Consider the following 10372-nt stretch of genomic DNA (forward strand, 5'->3'; position numbering starts at 1 on the left):
TAGTCGGCCATCACTGGAAAGAGAGGCCCATTGGTCTTGCAAACTTTATATGCCTCAGTACAGGGGAATGCCAGGGCCAAGAAGTGGGAGTGTGTGGTGGGGGGAGGGTATGGTATGGGGGACTTTTGGGGTAGCATTGGAAATGTAAATGAAGAAAACACCTAATTAAAATAAAATTTAAAAATGAAAAAAAACAAATAAACAAACAAACAAAAAAAACAAAATTAGTCAATTGCCAATAGAAAAAAGAATGTCCTTGGTGCCTGTACTGTTTAAAGGTAATTTGGACAGCAGTACAGATCTGTACTATTTTTAGGTTTATTTGTGATTTCACAGGCTGGAGACATAAATAGAAATAAATGGAAATAAATAGATATAAAAATCCAAACATGACTAAACCTTAATCTCTTAGAATCAAAAAGAAAGCAACATGAATTACTCCAGCTACCTTAGAAAACTGTTGGGCATTATTACATCTTTGTTATAGCTAAGCAACTTCCCTAGGGTATGTAACATGGAGAAATGAAAGCATCTGCCCACGTTTTGCTAGCCAAATGAAAGAAACTATCTAGATGATCATTAATGGGAGGATGTATAGACTGCCTTCATGTAATAAAATAGGAACAAGAAAAAGATTTAGGAACACTTTGCCTCAAGTCCTTGCAAACCAGACTCACTAAATGCAAAAATAAAGCCATGGGAATTAATAGTTTATGTAATTATTTCCATCTATCAATCCCAACTATATCTTCTCTGAGAAAATACAAATAGTACTACAAATATCTAATTCAGAAATTTCCACTGTGGTATACATCCCATTAAATCATAACCTTCTAACATAAAAAGCTTCCTTGAACCACACTTCATACATGATAAGAATCTATGCAAAAATACTTAAATAGTCAATGCAATCCAATTTGTTGTTTAAAAATAACCTCTGGCACACACTGGCATTCTCAACACTCAGAAAGCTGAGGCAAAGACTTCATGCTACAGAGACCTGTCTCCAAAACAAACTGGAAAAAGCACAAGTAACATTATACAGAGTGCGCAAGTCCTGCATCTGTTAGTAACATTTTTTTTTTTAATTCACAAATTCAGAACAAAGAGAGGTAGATACATGGCAGGGGATGGAAGGGGGAAAGGAAGGAAGAGTGCTTTGACTGATATATTGTAATTTCAAAAAAAAAACTATAAAAAAGAAACAAAGGGGGGAAAAGGCACTCCGTTACACATTGACTAAATATTGGCTAAGCTATGAAATGAGATTTCCTCACTTCCATCTGAGCTCATTTATACTCCATCTTTCTTCCCCACCCCTGGTACCCTCACATTGTTCTATGCACTGTTAAAACCAAAAATAAGTCCCTTGTATGCTTAAAAGAAGAAATGCATGTAGTAATAACACCAGGGAACAAAGAGCTAACGCTTTTTCTAACCCTCCAGATCCAACTATAGAACCACATTATAAAGCATGATCTAAAAGCATGGTTCTCCCCCTATGGGCTGCAACCCCCTTGGTGGGTCAAATGACATTTTCACATGGGGTTACATGACAGGTATCCTGGATATTAGATTTTTACATTATGACTTGTAACAGTAGCAAAATCACAGTTATGAAGTAGTAATGAAAATAATTGCATGGTTGAGGGACACTGCAACATGAGGAACTGTTATTAAAGGGTCTCAGCATTAGGAAAAGTGAGAACCACTGCTCCAAAAGGACATTTTATAATAATGGAAGTGCTTTACTGTCTATATTGTCCAATACCACTAGTCAAATTGGCAACATGAAGTGTTCCTCATTTTTCCGAGGAATTAAATCTTTTAACTTTAATTTAAGCTTAAATTTAAAGTCTAGTTATGTTACGCAGCCATATGTGGCTACAGCTACCATATTTGACAATGCATTATTATACATACTTCCACTGTAATACTTGTTTGAATATATAGTACAGCTCCCCAGTTATGAGGTTCTACTAGTTATAAGCACAATTAATTTAACAACACTTGAAGGGAGAATTGAAAACTCCATAAAACATACATGCCAGGATTTGGATTCTTCTGGATTTCATAAATGCTAAAAACATAGGGAAGAAAATACTCCTTCAGACAAAAGAAACCCAGCATCTGTTTTCTAAAGCTTCTTCCTAAAGCTAAGTAAGTAGCCTATAGGAAATGACTGACTATAGCTTGTCCTTGCCTATGATAGCACATAGACAAATCAGTCACTAAAATGCCAAAATACGTCAGTCTTGGTGTCTTTCAATCTTTCCCCATCTCTGCCCACCTCACCTATTGTTCTTAGAACAAGAGCTTGGATCTCATTATTTGTATTTCTAACCCCTATTGAATGCTGAGAACACACTGTGCACTAAATCCTTGAGTTTGATGAGGGTGGAGAAAACAGTATGGCTACAAATACATTATCAAGACAAAGCAAAACTTGCCAACAAAATATGGCCTTGGAGGAAAAGCTCTAGTGCTATGAACAGAAAGTGGAAAGTCTGGAAGATAAGCCAAATTTGGAGAATGAAGATAGATAGATATAGATATAGATATAGATATAGATATAGATATAGATATAGATATAGATATCCTGCTACTTAGAAAATGAAAGACTATTTTAAGACCTACAAAGATGGGACTTGCCCTCCAAAAGTTGCAGTCCAGTAAAGATACGTTATGTGCTTGACCAGAGTATTGTAAGAGGTCTATCAATGAAGAGTTGTACCATGCAAAAATGATAAAAGTGTACTTCCAGAAGCATAAGGTTAGAGCAATGAAGTACTCTACCAAGAACAGAAAGAATAAGGTTAAAGAAAAGAGAACCATGGCAGGGGAAGGAAGCTAGGAATGGATAGTGCAATAGTAGGAATGTGTGATGGAATGGAAAACACCTTTGAAAGAGATAGCAACTCCTGAGTGTCACAAAGCAGCCAGGATCTGAGCAGCTACCTACCAAAAGTGCCATTACTCTTCTCAGGCCAGTTGAGGTCCTATCCATGCTAAGTCTTTTGTTTTCCCCCAGGCTCTAACCTCTCCTCTTCATACAGTCCCACTGACTTAGTAAGAACTGTGTTTGCAGACAAGATCCAAGTCAGGGCTTTAGAGGCAGTGGGGTATCTTAGACATACAGAATATATTCGATTAAGTATAACTACATCAAAGTATTTCTTGACCTGACTGTATATGTAGCAACAAATTTTTCTAAAGCCCATCAATGAAAGCTCTATCTGAGCAAAGTTAAGTTGTGACACATGCCCCTCCCCCCAAAAGTATATTTCATTCCATTCACTGGGCTAGACCAACTGTGTATGAAACATTAGGTATAAAAATTACAGAAAGAAAGAATTCACAAAAAGAACCAAAGATTTAGTGAACCCTCTGTGAAAAGTGCTAAAAAATCAAGGACTATCTAAGCTGTTTCCCATATCTAGATAAGGAAGAAAGCATACATGGTTGAGGAAGAGCTAACTTTTCTGCGGGGGGAAAGGCGTCATGGTGAAGTCTCAAGTGAACACAGTGATTTTCTCCAGGCAGTCTGAATTCCAGTTATCTTCAGCAAGATTCTTTTAAGCATGTTATTCATGGTTAATGGACCTTTTGAAAAGAATAAAGTCCATTACAAACGCCAATTTACACTGTGCATTCAAGCCATACTGGTGTTCAGCAGGTCTAACAGACCTAACCTGACTACTTCCCACCCCCCACCAACCTCTATAAAACAGACAGGTTAACACCAAGATAACCAATGTGTTTCCACTAAAAGTTAACTGACCCTCAGACGATTTGGAACCCTTCTTTGTTCTTTGAGTCAGAGTCTCACTCTGTAGCAGAAAATGTCCTGGAGCCCACTTTGTAGCTCAAGCTAGCCTGGAACTTGCAGTGATCCTCCTGCCTCAGCCTCACTGGTCCTGGGATTACAAACTTGAGCCACAACTCTCAGCTTCACCTCACATTTCTGGTCCCTTACATTGAGCTATATGGTTAACATCCAAGTCAGTTGCATTTCTTCCCTAAAACGGTTCCGGCTTCTTATACTAATCATTGCATGGTTTTCAATTAAGTACCATGACAAAGCAACTGAAAGAGAGTTGCATTGTAAGGAAAATTTACATTGGATGCTTTGGCAAGATTCAACAAAGGTGATGAATCACTTTGAAAATGTTGCTGTCAAATTAGATATGGGTTAGATAATATTAAAAAAAAGAGACAGAGCTATAGAAACATCATTCTGTACTAGATGGTTTTTCCAACTGTCTAAATTACTGTTTCATGTTCACAAATTAAAACTGTATACTGCTGCAACAGGACAGATTATGAACATAGTTCATATAATAAAGATGTCACAGAGCTTTGGTGAAGAAACATGTTTTAGGGGGCTGGGGAGATTGCTCGGCAATAAAAAGCATACACTGTTCTTAAAGATCCGAATTTAATTCCCGAGAACCCAAGTCAGGCAGGTCACAATCACCTGTAATTCCAGGTTCAGAGGATGCAATACCCTCTTTTGGCCTCCAGGGAACCTGCAATTTGTGTGTGTGTGTGTGTGTGTGTGTGTGTGTGTGTGTGTGTGTGTGTGTGTGAGATGCACACACTTTCTCTCTTTCTTTCTCCCTCCCTCCCTTCCTCCTTCTCCCTTCCCTTTCCCTTCTTCTCCCATCACAGTCGCAGTCACATAAGTAAAAATAAAAACACATGCTTATAGCAATATAGTTATACAGTTATACATGTGTTCTTAGTTATATAGAACATATCCAACTTTAAAGATTAATTTAGCAAGGTGTGGGGGTGCACATCTTGAATCTCAGTTCTCGGAAGACTTGCCTTTGTAGGCTACAAGGCAAGACCTTGTCATTCTTTAAAAAAAATTCAATTATTGACTACAATCCATCAAATGAACAGGATTCTCACAAGAACCATTCTACATCCTTGTGCTCATTCCTTCAAGTCTATACACAAAGGTTATTCTCCTAAGAAAAGCCCCCAGCTGATGCTAGACTGTAACAGCTTTTAAGCTCAAACCACTTTTAGAAAACAAATCCGTTATAGAAAATAAGTCTATTATTATTTTCTTCTTTTGATATTGATTCCCAAACAAATCTGACCTATAGATTGTTCCTCAGGGATACGCACTCATGTAAATGTCCAGGTCCCTGGGTCTGATGGCCACCATGAAGTTAAGGGGCTACAACACAAGGATATCAATAAAGCACTGCAACTATACAACTTACAAAGACAGCCAGCATTGGAAATGGTAGAGTTTTCTAAAAGATCTGTGAAAAGGCTAAGCAGTTTAAGGAAAGATAAATAATAAAGATGAAATAATGTTTAAAGTTGATTTTCACATTAATGACACATCAAGACATCACCAGTCACACTCTATTACATATAAAAGACTCATTCATTAAACTCAAGACATCCATAAAAGTCTTCCTTAAACTATCATATGGCCCAGTTGTAAGAATTGGAATATCTGAAAACTTTACTCTGCCATTAGGACAATGCAAGTACTCAATAAATTTTTGCTGGCTTGAACAAACACGGAAATATCTCAAGATCCTAGGATAATGGAGGACAGCAAGCAAAATGAGATAATTCAGATTTATAATTACCAAATGAGCTATACAAATAAAATAACTATGAATACTCAAAGGAGAGTGTTTATTTCAGACTGGAAGGCCATATTTTACACTAGAGACAGGATTTGAACCAGGTCTGGAAAGTGGGTGTAGCCAGTGCTGGAAAGAAAACAAAAACAGTCTCAAACTTGTAGCAATCCCCTGCTTCTTGAGTACTAAGATTATAGATCTGTGCCATCATGTCCAGTGAAATATGCATTATTTTTAAGGTTGTTGGTGCTTTATGATCTTTTACAAATAAGATAATAAAGATAAACTGAAAAGTAAACTGATTGATAACTTAAATGCTTGCTTATTTTCTATTGACAGAATTAACAAAACCCTGAAAAAGGGTACTAAAGAGGAAAAGTCTTTCATTAACATGAAGAGAAAATACAAAAAGAAAATATATAAACAGCCAATGAATGAACCTTATAAATGCCCATTCCCTCTTAGTAGTTCTGAAAATACAACAAAAACAATTCAGCCCAACATGACATACACATTTTTTTTCTTTTGGTTTTTTGAGACAGGGTTTCTTTGTGTAGCCTTGGCTGTCCTGGAACTCACTCTGTAGACCAGGCTGGCCTCAAACTCAGAAANACAGGGTTTCTTTGTGTAGCCTTGGCTGTCCTGGAACTCACTCTGTAGACCAGGCTGGCCTCAAACTCAGAAATCCGCCTGCCTCTGCCTCCCGAGTTCTGGGATTAAAGGTGTGTGCCACCAAGCCCAGCTTATGACACACGTTTTTAACAAGCAACTTTTGTTCAGGTGACTGAACTTTTCTCCCTGACTTTTCATAGGTGTGGCACAATCCCATAGGAATCATGTACTGTTGCCCATAGCAAAACTAAGGAAGGACACAAGGACATGATTTTTTTTAAAAAATTAAAGTATAAACAAGAAAAATAAGTATACACAAGAATTTGCTTTAAAAGGCATCTTCTGCCATGACGTCCACAACAGAGAAAATGAGGGAATTCATTGAGGTATGGGGCCCAGAAGGTGTACTTTAAAATGGTTGACTAGCAATCAGGTATAGGAACTCAAGCCTGTAATCGGAGCACTGAGGACATGAAAGCTGGAAGCTTAGAAGCTCATCATCCTTGGCCACAAATCTGAAGAACCCAAAGCTTTGTTGCAAAGAAAAGAAGAGGAGAGGAGAGGAGAGGAGAGGAGAGGAGAGGAGAGGAGAGAGGCATGCTCTCAAAAGACATATTTTTCCAAAAGAACCTTTGAAAAATAATACAATTAGAAGCAGTAGGAAATAAGAAAAGGAAAGATGCCAGCAAGCTACATGACTGCAGAGCAGGGAACACTATTGCCAGTATCCTTCCTTCCCTAGTCTCTTTCAGTAGGACTGATGCTACCCAGGCCTGCTTCTCTAAAATGCCAATGGAGACCAGGAATCCTCAGTAATGGTAATGCCTGAGAAATGGATCAAGGCACCAATCAACTGTACGTGCCCTGAGGAATGGGAGTCAAGGAAGCAACCCACACACTCAACAGAAACAAGCAAGGGAGACTACTAGGAGAAACAACTTTGCTCAAGGCATGGTGGTACTTGTCTATGAACCTAGCACTCATGACTTTAAGACTAGCCTGATCCACACAGACCATATGAGACTCTGTTTCAGACAAACACTAAGGAGAGGGAGGCAAGTGAATCTCTGTGAGTTTGAGGCTAGCCTGGTCTATACTATGAGCTCCAGATCAGCCAAGGAAACACATTCAAAGCCTGTTTCAAAAAAGTACAACGTGGGAAAGGGTCGAATAAGTACTCACATGGGAGTCAGAAAAATAAATATAAAAGGACACAGAAAACACAGATGCCAGTCTTTTGAGTATACATTCACTAGTCAAATGCAACTGAAATGCCAAGTAAAATTAGGATTAAATGCATTGACTAAATGAACCATACAAGAAGTCACTAGTGAGCTCAGAAAAAAATAATATAAGTGGTAATAAAGGTGGGAAGATAGAAAGCAACAGTTCAAGCTTGAAGAGTGATGAAAAATGGACAGACTGTGTCCTGAGCACTTGAAGCCATTTAGATAAGAAGGTTAGGAAGCTAGAAGAGAAGTTGATAGGTGGCTCACACAAGTTTTTATTTTCTTTTAAGAAATAGAATCTTTTAAAAAAACTATTTTGTGTGTGTGTGTGTGTGTGTGTGTGTGTGTCTACATTCACATGAGTATAGGTATATACAGAAGCCAGAAGAAGACATCAGATTCCCCAGAGCTGGAGCTACAGGCAGTTTTAAGTTAATCATGTGGACCCTGGAAACCTCTCCAAGAGCAGTAGGTGTTTGTAACTACTGAACCATCTCCACAGCTCTCAAGAAAGGTTTTCTAGGATGAGAACCTTAGCAGTAAGAATATGGATGGGAGGGGGAGGGGGCTGGAGAGACGCCTCAGCAGTTAAGAGCACTGACTGTTCTTCCACAGGACTCAGGTTCCCACATGGCAGCTCACAACTGTCTGTAACTCTAAGGTCTGATACCCTCACACAGACAAATACAGGCAAAACACCAATGTACATAAAGTAAAAATACATATTTTTTCAAAAAAATGAAAATAAAAAGAATACAGACAGAGCAAACAGAAGAAGCAAAAGGAAAACTAAGGATTCAACAAGTTTACTCAACCTCGGCACTGCTGACATTTTTAAGGCAAGGTAATTCTGTTATGGGCAGAGAGCTTGTACATCCTAGGATACTTGCCAGCTTCCTTGGTCTCTACCCACAAGATGTCCTGAGAGCAAAAAAAAACCAAAAAAAACAAAAAACAAAACTGTTCCTCCCCATTGAGAACTCTCTGAGAACAAGCTAGGGAGAAAAAGAGGGAATAGGCAATGGAAAGAAGACTATTCAAATAGATGCAGTGAAGTCGAGGCTCTCCGGCAAGGGCCTAGTTTCCAACCGCACTGAAGCACTGAGCAGTATGTCATCTGGGAAAGATGAAAAGAAAAGGTCTAAGGCTAGAAGCTGATTTATTTGCAGGCGGTTCCAGGAGCTGGAGAAAATCAGAACACTGAAGTTTCTCAGTGGAGAGAAGGCAAGATTACCACTAACTCATCATGAATGGTAACGCCTTCATAGCAAGAATGAAACCAATGGGGAGGATTTGTAACAACCAGTGGGAAACAACCAGGATTGTCTGAATGACCACTCCAAGATTCATGTCAATATGTAGTTGGCATGATAGCAACATTAATAGGTGGAGCCTTGCTGAGTATGGTAGCCTCTGCCTTTCTTCCCAACATTATGGAGACAGAGGCCAGTGGAACTCTATGAGTTCAAAGCTAGCCTGGTTTACATAGTGTGCTATGGGACAAGCACACCTACATAGATTCTGTTTCAAAAACTAATGTGAAGTCTTAAAGAACTGATTAGGTCATGAGGACTCTCCTTCAAGAATGAATTGATATCATTAGTAAGAGAGTACTTACTGATAAAAAGGATTACTTTGACCCAATTTCCTGTCTCAATATTTTGTTTACCTGTCTTCTGCCATGGGGTCACATCACATTAATGATCTCAACACACACTGGCACCATGCTTTTAGACTTTTTGGCCTTCAAAAACATGAGTTGAATAATATAGGAGTGTGTTATAGCAGCATAAAATGGACTGAGTGGGGTTGGGCACCACTACATATTCCCTTCTGAGAATCTTAAATTTCATTTTCCAACAGAAGTTATCTTTATTTATCGATTGTAGTCTGCAAAAAAAAATCTATGAATTTGATCCATATAGTAGAAAGAACAGACTCCTAAGTTTTATAATTTGGAAAATTTAAAAAGCCCTTTAAAAAATAAAAATTACTATCAGATGCCATGAGCTATATTTAAACAATCATATAACCAGTGCAAAGTTAAAAATGTCTGTGGTTGTACATTCTTCCTGGTTTTTAACTGGCTGAACTACTTGGTGGCACGGGAAGAAAATAATAATTGGAACAAGTGATAAAAATACAGACAGTATATTGTACACAATTTACCACAGGACAAAGACCTGCTCCTTTCTACCTCCTAAACCAAGAACTGCAACTCAAATGACTATAAAGTCAAGAAGCTGAAAATGTTTCAAGTCTATGCATGGGGAGAAACTGGATGTGAACCACCATAAGTACACAGATCGGTGAAAAAGAATATCTTCACACATCAGTCCGAGACTGTGCCAAGAAAAAGTGACCAAAGCACTAGGCAATGAAAAAAAAAAAGTCTCCTCCTCTTAAAAACCTGACTTATACTTCTCACTGGCTACGAGTAACAAATCTCCCAAGTGACCAAAAGGCTGCAAGATGATCTTCAGATACCATCTGAATTCACACTTATTCTTCTGAGTAATACCTCAAACAATATGAAGAACAATTAAGGAGCCTGGGCAGTGGTGGCACACACCTTTAATTCCAGCACTTAGAAGGCAGAGACAAGTAGATCTCTGTGAGTTTCAGGCCAGCTTGGCCCACAGATTGGGCTCCAGGACAGCCAAAGGTACAAAGAGAAACCCTGACTCAAAAAACAAAACAACGAAACCAAACCAAAGAAAAAAGAATGGTTAAGGAATACTAATCACACTTCAGAACCTAGGCATAGGCAGATGCTTTCTAAGTAATGAACACACAGAAACAAGCAAAAGGGCTCAAGGGAAAACAGGAAGTGAGAGTCTTCCTTCTTCAAGAACCCCTTAAGAAAAGAATCAAGATAACTATATGTTAAAGAAAACAAGCCGGGCGTGGTGGCGC

The 10372-nt window shown here is 38.5% G+C and overlaps 1 protein-coding gene across 2 annotated transcripts in view; it reads right to left on the reverse strand.

Annotated features, from left to right (window-relative positions):
- Cdkl5 (cyclin dependent kinase like 5) overlaps positions 1-10372 on the reverse strand; it is a 186953-nt gene that overhangs the window by 156926 nt on the left and 19655 nt on the right. Inside the window, exon 1 of one of the 2 annotated variants that reach the window (XM_029473209.1) lies at positions 3459-3476. The exons of the other annotated variant lie outside the window; for it this stretch is intronic. The gene's annotated coding sequence lies outside the window, so the exon portion shown is untranslated. Of the gene's footprint in view, positions 1-3458; positions 3477-10372 lie in introns of those variants that run through there. 2 annotated transcript variants of the gene reach the window in all.

Source organism: Mus caroli, chromosome X (genome assembly GCF_900094665.2).
Source record: "Mus caroli chromosome X, CAROLI_EIJ_v1.1, whole genome shotgun sequence".
Classification (NCBI taxonomy): Eukaryota; Metazoa; Chordata; class Mammalia; order Rodentia; family Muridae; genus Mus; species Mus caroli.